The 12,545-nt window shown below is 40.1% G+C and overlaps 1 protein-coding gene across 2 annotated transcripts in view; it reads left to right on the top strand.

Annotated features, from left to right (window-relative positions):
• RBMS3 (RNA binding motif single stranded interacting protein 3) overlaps positions 1-12,545 on the top strand; it is a 1,236,319-nt gene that overhangs the window by 690,828 nt on the left and 532,946 nt on the right. The window lies entirely within an intron of this gene.

Here is a 12,545-nt window from a genome sequence, read left to right as displayed (position 1 = left end):
AGATATTGATGCCTAGTTAACAGAACGTGTGCAGCGCCCATGGACTGTCTGATCCCCTCCCCCGTGCCATCTGTCACTCTGGAGCTGAAACACAGGGACAGAAAATCCCCGATTTTGAGAGGACGACTTCCAGACCTGAGCAGTTATAAAGTTCAGCGCGGATGCCTGCTATGATGCCAAGGTCAGCGACTGAGTAACAAACATAGAGAAGCATGTTCTCTGCATATAAGGATATAACATGCACTCCCTCCTTCCTGGGGATACCTGAGGCTTGCTCCTGTTCTCGGAGTCATATGGCCAAGTGCTCCATTGCCAAAGCGAACAGCAGGGGTGACAATGGGCAACCTTGTCTAGTACCTCTGTTCACTGTATAGCTTTCGAGATGTGTTTCCTAGTTTTAGCCCTGGCTGTTGATGCAGCTTTCAGGAGTCGGGTCTAGGCAATCAGTCAGGTCGAATGTGCATAGGAGCCCCATGAGGTACAACCAATCTAGGGTATCAAAGCCCTGATCGAGATCAAGGACTACACAGGCATAAATATGGTAAAAGTGCCTGACATTAAGGGATGTGCTCCGGCATTGGATAAAGCCATTTTGGTCTGCGTGGACCAATTCCGGGAGCAACAGGAGGATTCTATTCACTAAAATTTTACTAAAGATCTTGTAATTAGTATTTAGTATGGAAAGTGGCCTGTACGATGATCATTTTTTCTGACCTCAGGCCGACTTAGGCATGGAAGTTTTAGTCTTCTTATGCAATCTGAGCAAACTGGTTATTAGGAGAGATTCATAGTTAGCATAAAAACTAAAAGGAGGCCGTCAGTGTCCAGTGTTTTGTGTCTGGCTAGGGAAAGGATAGTTTGCTGGATAGCTTTTTGTTGTTTAAACTGCTGCTGTAGTGATGCTCTATGACCTGGATGGCTCTGCAGCAGGCATTATGACATCACAACTCAACTCTAATAACTTGATAGAGTTGAGTGGCTAAGTCGTTTCATTATTACAGGCAGGTAGATATGTCACAAGTACCATGCAATAAGAAAATTAGAGACAGGCTTTTATATACCATTTGCAGGCTCCCTTGTATTAATTACTCTCTTAAACCAGTGGTGCTCTGGAATCGAGTACTGATGGCCATTAGGATGGGCATTGCTTGTGGGGAGGGCAATCATTCATATAAAAACCACACAATATAACAAGGAGTCGATTTGCCTACAAGCACTAATGGGAGTTGTGGGGCTTCAGTTGGTAGCTTCGGACATTGTAATGCCTGTGTCGAGCACAGTCGTAATATTCTTGCCAATCTGCATTAATATTTCTAAAAGGGAAGATGTCACATGGTTACATGTTAACCCAGTACTTTTGACCTTGTTTATATAAATTGATGCAGAAAAGTTCAGCTTTTCATCCTCAGCTGACTTCCCTCTTAACAAATCAAAAGTGCAGGAAGCCCAGAGAAGGCGTTCAATGCTTGCCCTGACATCATGCACCACACCTGCACACACCATGGGGAAGATCAGGGATAAATAAGGAAGAGTGAGATAATGAGAGATAAATGACATGGATAGAAGAAAGATAAATGACGTGCAATCAATATTGGTCTGAGTTGGTATTTGATAACTCTAGAATTCCTCAGCGCCAGCGGTAGGCTCCTATGGAATACTTTGGGATTCAATCCTTGGTCTTATGCAGTGGTTAATTTGTTAATAAAAACCTGCTGGTGCCCAAAGCCTTCCTCTTAAACATGCAGCTGCTGCATTTAAATATGCAAGCAAATCCTGAAGTCATCTCAGGCTTTTTCAATCCATTTACAGCCACTCCCCACCCCCTCAGCTCACTCTTGCAGCTTTCTGCTTTCTCCCTTTGTGACGCCTTTTCGTTTTTCTCTTCCCCCGACTTTCCCAATTGTGTCTTTTGCTTGCAGCAAATGCTTGAGGCAGAAGAATAAGCCCCGGCCCTCAAAAATAAGTGCCGGTGCTCAGCACCGGAAACAATAAGCACAAATTAAGCACTGGTCTTATGGCTATAATACCAGTGTCATCTTGTGCTCGGGTGAATTCTACCTCTAGTTCCTGATATAACAGTTGCTACTTCTTCAGGGGTTGTTCGCAGTCCTGCCAGAGAAAACAAGAACATTATCTATTGTAGGGCTGTCCAATTTTGGTCCACTATGGTCAGACCCATGCCAGATTTTCACAATAATCTCTGCTATAGATGTATAACATTTTTGTAATTCTCTTTTGTGTAACTATGTGAAATTTCCTGAAATTATACATAATTATGTGAAATTCATGTCTCTCATTTCTTGCCATATTTTATCAGGAAATACATACTCATGTCAATTTTTTATGTGAGGATGCATTTCGCGCTAAAAATAACACGAAAAACAGCTATTTGACTGAGTTCCATTTGAACAGATCACAGTGGAATTACATCCTGTGGATATCCTGAAACTCTGACATGAATCCGGACTTATTGGACCTATGATGAGCACCAGTCATCTATAGTTACATTAATAACAGGGTAACAACCTTTACTTGAGGTGTTGAAAAACGAGTTTGCTGTGCATTCAAACATCAAGTGCCCTGGAGCAAACACATCACTTCCCTGGCTTCCTGTTGCCTGCCATTCCACTTTAGATCACTTCAGAACACAAACAGGTAGGGAATTAGCATACAACAATGGCCTCGTGGTTCCAGATTCCTGGCTTCATTCAGAAATTGCACCCATTCACAACAGAAAGTTTCATGTCTAAGAATACCAGCGGTCTTCTAGGCTTAATTTCTACATAAAAAGGCACAGAGACAGGTGACTTAGGGTGGACGTTTTACTATTCAGGAATGTTCTAGGTCCTTTGTATGCCCATCACAGGCCCAGGAGGCACAGCCCTGTGGGATATGCGTATAAAGAAAATGTACATGAACTGAATTGAAATAGAACTCAGTTACAAAGGCAGGGATTATCTTCCAAGTCTGGAATGGATCTCTTCTGCATGAACCTACACTGAACAACTCAGCTTTAGACCAACATTGCCTATGATTGTCATGGCCAATTAGGATTTTGAGAATAACCACAGACTCTTTAAAGGATTCATAAATAAATTATTTATATCTAGATTTTTCTTATTTGAATATCTTGTGTATTCAGCATGGCTGTAGATGGCTTTGTGGACCAGCAATGAAAAACTTACTTCAGACCCATTCCTCAGATCTCAATCAAAGCGCTTGTTTTTTTAAAACACCTTGAACTGGTTTGTTGAGGCAGCACATTGAGACGTTAACGAGCTATTCCAGGAGTCCCCATATTGCCACCTGTGCCCGAAGAGGTGGGATCCACAGGCCTGTGCATCACTTTGTTTCACAAAAGATCAGACACTCAGTTTGTTATACTAGGTACAGCCTCCTGAAGGCAGTGGACTGGTTGAGGTTACCCATTGGTGTTGATTCACCAAAATGCCAGGGGTAGCGGAAGTGACATCACATACCCTTTGACATTATTGACATCACAGGAAGTGACATCATTTGGGGCCAGATGTAGCAAAGGGTTTTTCCCATTCTGTGTCAATGGGAAAATATGTTCGTACATATGGCCCTTGACCCTTAACCTACTTATTTTTCAGGAAGCCATGTCACATGACCCCAACATCACACTCCCACTCTCGTACACCCCCTTACACTCATTCTTATTCAATCTCATTCACTTGCTTTCGTTCTTAATCTCACTCATATTTACTGGCACTCAGGCCCAAGTTTACTAAAGCTTTGCACTGTGTATGCATGCCTTTTGTGATGCAGATCACAGGTGAAAAGTGTTAGGGTGGGATTTGCTATCCAATGCAAATCCTGATTTATGTTGGGTAGTACCCCAAAGTAACTCAAGATTGCGCTATGCACTGTGTTGCGTTATTTTGCATCAAGTGGTTGCCCCATTGACGGTGTATGGGTATTCTCATTCAATAACCGAGGGGTTTTAGTGCAAGTCCCCATCTACAAAAATTGGTAGAGGGGAATATGCACCAAAATCTTATGATAGCTTGAAGCAGGCCTAACGAGCAGAATTGTTTTAATTTCTCCTCATTTTCCAAATTAGCATATGTGCTGCATTGTACAGGACACACACAAAGTGGGAAAAGCCAAAGCATAGTTTTAGTTCAAAAGCTATGCTTCAGGGAATGCACAAACCATTCCACTAGGGCACAAGGGTGTGTGCGTTGGTAAGTTGCAGGCAAAAGTGCACAAGTGCACAAGGAGAGAAACAATGCACCATATTTCAGTAGATATTGTGCATTTTTTCTTTCCCTTTGACGTAAGACAGCACAAATCTTTGGGGCAGCATTGCCTTTGCTTCAAGGAATAGTACATTTGGGCCTCAATTTCACCCAGTCTCACTCATTCCATGTCACTATCACTCACTTTCACTCACACACACACACACACACACACGCTTATACACACACACACATGCTCACACACAGTCTTATCTCACATAAACACTCTAACCCACAAACTTAGACACAACAAACATTTCAATATATTTGTACTTACTACAGCTGCCACCAAAGGTGACGTGCCAGGTAAATGTGCTCCATGTTTTATTACACTAATAATGAATAATAGAATAAAGTAAAACGTGATGTAAATATGGAATGTGGAGCCACCTCAGTGTTTTTGGCATTGATTTTGCCACCTCTGAGGCCAGGGGTCGGCAAGCCGGTGGCAGGGGGGCAAGCCGGGGGTCGCAGCTGCGCCCACTTGTGACCCCTAAATGACGTCCATGAGGTTACCACTATCACAACTCATACCAGGCCGCAGTCACTCAACGCCCACCATTCGTAGCCATGCGGACCGCTCCGCTGTTTAATACATTCTCTACCAGCAGTCGTGATGTACGTGGAGCCGTAAGTCCAAATCATGGTGGACCCATCCAGTCTCTCATCCATCAGAGGCCGATGAAATACTCACTGTTACACTGAGTAATTATAGCCACAGGTAGCAATGTGCTGAGAGAGAGAGGCGATAAAGAGCTCAATGAACACCCATTTATCAATGGGTAATTAGTATTGGTATTTAGTATCATTGTTATTATTATTAGTGTTATTAACAGCGATATTATTATTATTATTGTTGTTGTTATTGTTATTATTATTCGTATTATTATTAGTAGTATTATTATTGTTGTTATTGTTATTATTATTATTAGTGTTATTAGTATTATTATTATTGTTGTTGTTGTTATTGTTATTATTATTAGTAGTATTATTATTAGTGGTATTATTATTATTATTGTTATTATTATTAGTATTATTATTATTATTAGTAGTATTATTATTGTTGTTATTGTTATTATTAGTATTAGTAGTAGTAGTATTATTGTTATTGTTATTATTATTATTATTATTAGTAGTAGTAGTTGTATTATTGTTGTCATTGTTATTATTATTAGTATTATTATTATTAGTAGTATTATTAGTATTATTGTTGTTATTATTATTATTATTATCAGTGACAACAGGAACAATATTAATTGACTAATAATAGCCATAGTTAGCAATGTGCTGTGAGGCAGAGGAAATAAATGAATAAACACCCATCTATCAGTGTGTAATTATTATTATTATTATTAGTAGTAGTAGTAGTAGTATTAACAGCAACAGTATTATCATTATTGAAAATAATAGGAGTAGTAGTAATAATAATAATACTGGTAATACCTATTTGCACTCAACAAAGTACAACTTTCAGAAGGTGCTTGAGGTGGGCTGGGCGGTGAGCGCTGTACAAAGCAAAACATAATGGATGAAGTTCTCATAGAAAGCGTTTGAGCATCTGACATAAAAGTGACTCTACAAGCAGTGTTAGTGGAGCTAATTCGCACTATACTTCTAGTAGTACCATGCGATATGTTGCTTTACTTTTTGAGATGGTCACTGCTGGTTTACGTCACCAAAAATTAATGTTTATATTTTATGTAATACAAGATGAATCTTTGCAGCGACAGAAAACCACTAACAGCTGCAGAAAAATGCAACCAAAAAAGAACATCTGTTTAAGTTGGTGATAAGTAGCACATTGGTAGAAATTAGCATCACCTCGGTTGTGGTGCAGGGTTCAAGAAGCTTCTGGAACACAGGGAAAATTAAGGATGGCGTGTTGCTTGTTTGGTTTAAAGATCCAGGCCTATATTTACTAAGGCTTTAGCCGGGTTTGCATCACTAAAGTGACACAAACACAGCACAAATTGTTGGGTGGGAAAACCAGGATTTTCTTTGTAAAGTTGCACTACTTTGTGTCAAAGGGGTATCCCACGGGTGTTCCCAGGCACCCGCCCATGGGTTTTGATGCAAATCCTTGTGTAACATTTGTAGACAAGGATTGGTGACAAAACCGTACACTTCCTTAGGCTGAAGAAATGATGAGAATGTTTTCATTTCTCCTTTTTCTCCCAATTTTCATCTGTGCTGCGCTATACAGCACATCTACAAAGTGAGAAAAGCCTTAAAGATTAAAGCTGCCCTTCCAGTACCAAACCTATACTTCAGAGAAAGCACACACCCTTGCACATTGACACAAGGGAGTGTGTTTTGGCGAATGACAGCCATAAGTGGTCAGCTGGAGGGGGGAAGAAATGCACCATATCTCTCTCCCTTCCACGCAACGCAGCACAGCAACTTTGTTCATTGCGTCACGCTGTACCAAATATTACTAAGTCTTAGCTACACTTTAGCTGAATGCACAATAAGTAGATTCTGACAAGGAAACCCACAGAAAGTGCCCAACAAACCGCTAATCAAAACAGCTTACAGCGCACAGAGTCCATCCGAATGACAAATACGCTCTTAAGCCATAACAAGGTTAAACTGGATATTAAGCTCTCTAAAATTATTTTCTTTCCGAACATAATTGAATTTAGAGTCATCTTCCTCCTGTCCATGCTCGTTTCCTGTCTGTGCTGGACATACATTCCGGCCATTCCTGACTTTAACTTGTGTTCCTTTGGAATAGAAAACGTAACTCTCTACAAAATGATTTACTCACTGTTATCAGACCTCAGATATTGGAATATATGTACTCATTATACAAGAGAAAGTCAGGCAGGATAGCTTTCAGAGGTTAGGGTTTGCTGCTGACATTTGTGTGTGACCTGGCGACTCAATCTTTCATCCTTCTGAGGTAGATAAAGCGAGCACGACTACATTATGAAACAGTACCATCTATCACAAGTTTAGAACTATAAAAAAGTCTAGTACATATCATTACATGTAAAACACAGTCCTGCCATTGCTCATATAGTGTTGCACTCCTATATTGTGTATATATGTATGTATATGGTATTTCTGTGGCGCAAACCAGCCAGAATGCAGCAGAGCACTGCACATGGTCAAAACATGAATTAAGTCAATGCTTAATAAGAGAGAAAGTTGAGTTGGTGCATGCATGCAGTATATGGTATTTCTATACAATGAACCCAGCCAAAAGGCAGTACATTGTGGTTTTAATACAGACCATCATTATGTGCATGATATTGACAACCAAAATATTATCAACATTAGTAGATGTGGAGTTAGGAAGAGTAACACCAAACTACTAGCGCTTTGTGTGAGTCCTTCTCAGGTGGCTACTGCACCCTGCATCACCCATTGACCCGGCCAACGCTGCTAATGCAATTACCAGCACAGCTATTGACATCACACTCCTACAAGTGTGACAATCCAGACTATCCCAGGCCCACAATGCTATAACATTGGACTGGACAGATGATATTTTGAATTTTTAATATATTTGAATTATTAAAAACATTGTTGATATGCTCTCCTTAAAAACAGACAAATGGCGCCACCATGTGGTTGACTGCCATACTAATCGGTGTTGAGCACTGGAAAGTACCAGCTCAAATGAAGCATGTATACTACCCTAAATAGACTTACCTTGAAGATATGTTGATATATATTATCGTGGATAAAATATTTTTGCAGGTAGTTCGGAAGACCACAATATTTAAACATACAGCCTTGATCATACCATTTTGAATAGCACATTTTCAACCAAATACTTAAGTGGTGTGCCAAAGCTACAATGATGTTGCATACTGCTAGCCTTACTGAAAATGCTGCGGTCTGTGCCACCCTACACAGAATTCTCTAGTTATGTATTTTTTTATTTATCTATTAAGATTTTATATAAGCCTCATCAATTGTTAATAAATTAATAATCAGTTAGCATTTAAAATAATCTGTGGAATTATTTGGCTCAAAATTCTGGGCACAATTCACATAGCAATGCGCCAAGTTGGTAAGTTTTTGTTTTTTCAACTATTGCAAAATGTTCTGGAAAGCTTTGGAAAATCGCATTGTCATTTATGCATGGACATTGTTTTTTTGCAACAATTTAAGTCACACACATCTTTATTTAAAACTAATGTATGCATGAGTTCTCCGTTGGAGAAAACAGATAGTTTTATTTTCAAGGGTAAAGCCCCTCTGAATCGAAACCTCTGCAAAGAAACATATAGGACAAACATCTACAACCATTTGCCTCTGTGCATACTCTGTGCATAGGTCAAATTGCAGATAATTAGTCATCATACATTTCCCAGCTTGGCTGGGTTCTTTTAGAGGCAAAGGTATCTCACTATATGGAGAAGTTCATCTCACAATATGGGAAAAAGTTATCAATGATATCTTGGGAAACTTGATAGCCTTCATGAAGGGTGAAAATTGGGAAGTTCACAAAAAATTGCTGTGCACAAAAACGTTACACACCTCCACTATGATTTGAAAAGTTGATTTATAGAAAGGCACCACATTTCTAAAGAGACTCATGGTGCAGTGGCTTGCTATATGCATAGGCACTATACACCAAAGAAAACATACATTATGCAAAGGCTTCTTTGCTAAAATATGTGCCATGCAAAGTAAGACTCAGAAGAGCATAGTATATGGTTACATTACCACAACCTGATATAGCAATTGAGTTATGCTAAAGAAAGCAAATAAGGAATTAAGGTTAGGTACGGTGTGTAACAAATACAAATGACCTTTACAGATATAGTTTTATTTCTCAGAACATTTTACATGTAGAAAAACTTTCAAATAACTACTGAATAAAATTGAATACCACACTTGGTACATTTCAGATGCCTTCCATGGTGTCAATAAATGTTCCTGTAGAAAGTTACTGGTGATTGGAGGTCTGATAGTTAAAACTTGAATTCCACCCAGTGTTTGTTAGGTTTAAGGGGGATATAAGACCATTATACGGAGGCGAGATCCCAAACCACAGCGGGTAATCCTGGGAGGTCCTCCAGACCACAGGCCTCTTAATATGGAGGCGGCTAGGCTCTTAGTGTGTTTCCTCTACATTGTATGTCTGTGTTGTGAGAATCCAGCTTTGGTTTTCTTCTGTTGTTTTCCTGTGCCCAGGGGCAATACACGCAATGAGAACTGAATCAAGTAAATAAAACATGATTACGGATGAGAAGGAGCCAAGGCTCCCCGGGACACCGCTCTTATGCAATTTCGTTTCCCGTCTCTTTTTCAGAATGCTGTGCTTTTCTGGGATTTTATTTCCTGCGAGCTGTTTTTCAGCAGGCACTGCAGTCGGTCTCTGGCTTTTGTCTATCATGATTTGTTATGTCTTCTGATGTACTGATTTTGTGCTCTGTTCCTTCCCCCCACCCAAAAGCCTTGTTTCTTAGTATCTAACCCATATTGTAAGCAGAGGAGTAAAGAACAATTTGCTTTTACTCTAAAGCTTGCAAGAATAAAGGTTGAAGCACTGAATTGTGCATAACCATGAATAACACCCTATCTATAACATTTCCATCAACTCTAGCCATAGTCTTAACACAAATCTAGTCATAAAGCACATATAACATTAACTGTGATCATAAGTAAAAAGTTTACCCTCCACCCGATTGTAAACCAGGACATAACCCTTATCTTAACTTTATACATAAATAAATCTAACCCTGTACTTACCAGAAATCATAAATACAATGAAAACCCTAAACAAAATTATAACAAAACAAAGAACCTCAAAAGTAATTGACACCTACATTATTAAACTTAGTAACCTTAAACCTGCCAGAAGAGAAGACTAAACCTTAACAAAAGTCTAACCTGAAACCTATTCAAATTTCTCATCCTAATAAGATATCTAAACCCTAAGTTAAAAGGAAGTCTAAACCTAATGAAAACCTTAATCTTGAATATGAGTTTAAACAACAACTTTAAAAGGATCCAACTGTGAATCTGCTGGGTAGCATAGCCCTGATCAAAATTCTAACCCTAAACCTAATTGTAATTTTAAATGTAATTAAAACCCTAACCCTAAATTTAGGAATACTAAATCTAATTGAAACCTAACCCTAAACTTAATTTTCCCATAACTCATATTCTAACAATAGCTGTAACTTAACTAGAACTTGGTTCCCAAGATTGATGTTAACCATCACACTACCTCTAAAATACGTTTAGTGTGAAGTGATCACAATGCAGCATTGTGCTTGCTTCTTGCATACCTCTTATACCGTGCATATAATAGTGCACTTGATACAAACAAAGGAGCATATTTACTAAGAATTGGCATAGGACAGCACCTCAAGCCTTTCTGCAGCACTGCCCTATAGCAATTAAAGGGCATAAATGCACCATATTAACAAGATACAGCGCATTTCTGTCCTTTCCCCTACCTGTGCTGTCACACACATGGCTGCCTAGCACCAACACAGGTACCCTTGCACCACGGAGCAAGGGAGCCTGCATTGTCAGCAGGATTGTTTTTATGCAGGATTATCGAATTTAAGAAACCCAGATAAAGCAGGGAAATCATTCTTGATTGTTTAAACTGAATATCTCAGTCTTCAAAATGATGTTCTTTAATTGTTACAGCAAACAGTGCTTGATTCACAAAGGTAAACTTAAAACTTTGTGTGAGTTTACAATTGTTTGCTATCCACAAAGGTATTTTACTAATAGTATCATAACGACTGTGGAGTCTTCGGAAAGATAGGATAGTCATATAAAAAATAAGACTATCCTATCTTTTTATGTCCAGAGACTCTGCAGTGGTAAAGATTAGGCCTGGGCAGAGTTCACTGAGTTCCAGTCCGTGAAATTCCACGGAGTTGATTAAAAACTCAGTGGAATTGCACTGAGGTGGAGTTCCATGAGTGGCGGAGTCCTGAATGTGCCCGATCTCAGAAGCGCTAAGTAGGGTCGGGGCTGGTTAGTCAGCCCGACCCTGCTTAGCGCTTCCGAGATCAGGCGCATTCAGGAGAGGGCCATAGGCAGTGAAAGCTGCTGTTTCAGGCCTCTTGTGCACCGGCCTGTCCCGTGTACACTGCACACGGGGCAGGCCAATGCACAAGAGGCCTAAATTGGCAGCTTTCTTTCGCTGCCTACGGCCCTGGCCTGAGTTTAGGCCAGGGCCCTAGGCAGCAAAAGCTGCCCTTTCAGGCCTCTTGTGCACAAGTGTGCACAGTGCAAAAAAAACAAAAAACTATGACACACCTGGGTCCTTGTTGTCAGCTGCGTTCTGCCTCTCTCGGCCCCTGTTGGATCCGGTCCGGAGCTGGTGCTGGCAGCACGTCCATGCTGCCGCACCAACGCCAGGCCGAGAGTGTGCACTGCAGCCCAGTGATAGGCTACACAGCGCAAGCGCGGACTGTCTGCGCTTGCGCTCTGTGGCCTGTCACTGGGCTGCAGTGCGTACATGGTGAGCTTCGTTCCGCTGGCAGGGTAGCAGAGTTTTTGGGTGAACTCCATGCCCCAAGCGGAGCGCGGAGTGCCAAAAGTTCCGTTAACTCCGCCAGCAGAGTGGAGCTCGCCGCCCACCATTAGTAAAGATACTACTTGTAAAATACCTTTGTGAACAGCAAACAATTGTAAACTTACTAAAAGGTATACGTTTCTCTTTGTGAATCAGGCCTTCTGCTCCCAATCTATAGACAATGTATATTAATCTTTTGCATAAACAGCAGTACATTTTGCCGCATGCAGTAGGAGGGTGTACTGACAGTCTATCCTGTCTGAAATGTATAAATAAAAGATTACTGATGACAAAATTAATATACTGATTCATTAACAACAACCAAACATCTTACAGGAGGACCCACTAAAGCCTTTAGTAACACTGGAAGTCTATTGTCTAGTATGTCTAAAAAGGGTTTAGCACTTTCCTGAAAATATTGAATTTATCCAAATCTTTCATTCTGTTTGGTAATTTGGCCCATGGCTACTCTCCCCTAGTTTTTAGTGATCAGCATCCAAATTCGTATAGGTCCGATTTTTCCACAATCAGTTTATCATCTCCAGTTGATCGTCAATTGCTCCAGTGCCTTTAGAGTTGGAAATAAAATGCTGTGGTAATGCCGCATAAGAGTAATACATTTTAAGATATGCTGTATTGTTTCTTGATCTGTGGCTTCAAATAGATCATGAGCAGTACACTACAAAACCCTATATGATAATGATATTTAACTAATATCTTAGAGTCAGAGACAAAATGTGATTAACCCCATGGAAGGGTGGATGTGAATACTGTACCATTTG

This window comes from Pleurodeles waltl, chromosome 10 (assembly GCF_031143425.1).
Source record: "Pleurodeles waltl isolate 20211129_DDA chromosome 10, aPleWal1.hap1.20221129, whole genome shotgun sequence".
Classification (NCBI taxonomy): Eukaryota; Metazoa; Chordata; class Amphibia; order Caudata; family Salamandridae; genus Pleurodeles; species Pleurodeles waltl.
The sequence above is the reverse complement of the archived record's forward strand: the minus strand, read 5'-3'. Positions and strand labels throughout refer to the sequence as shown.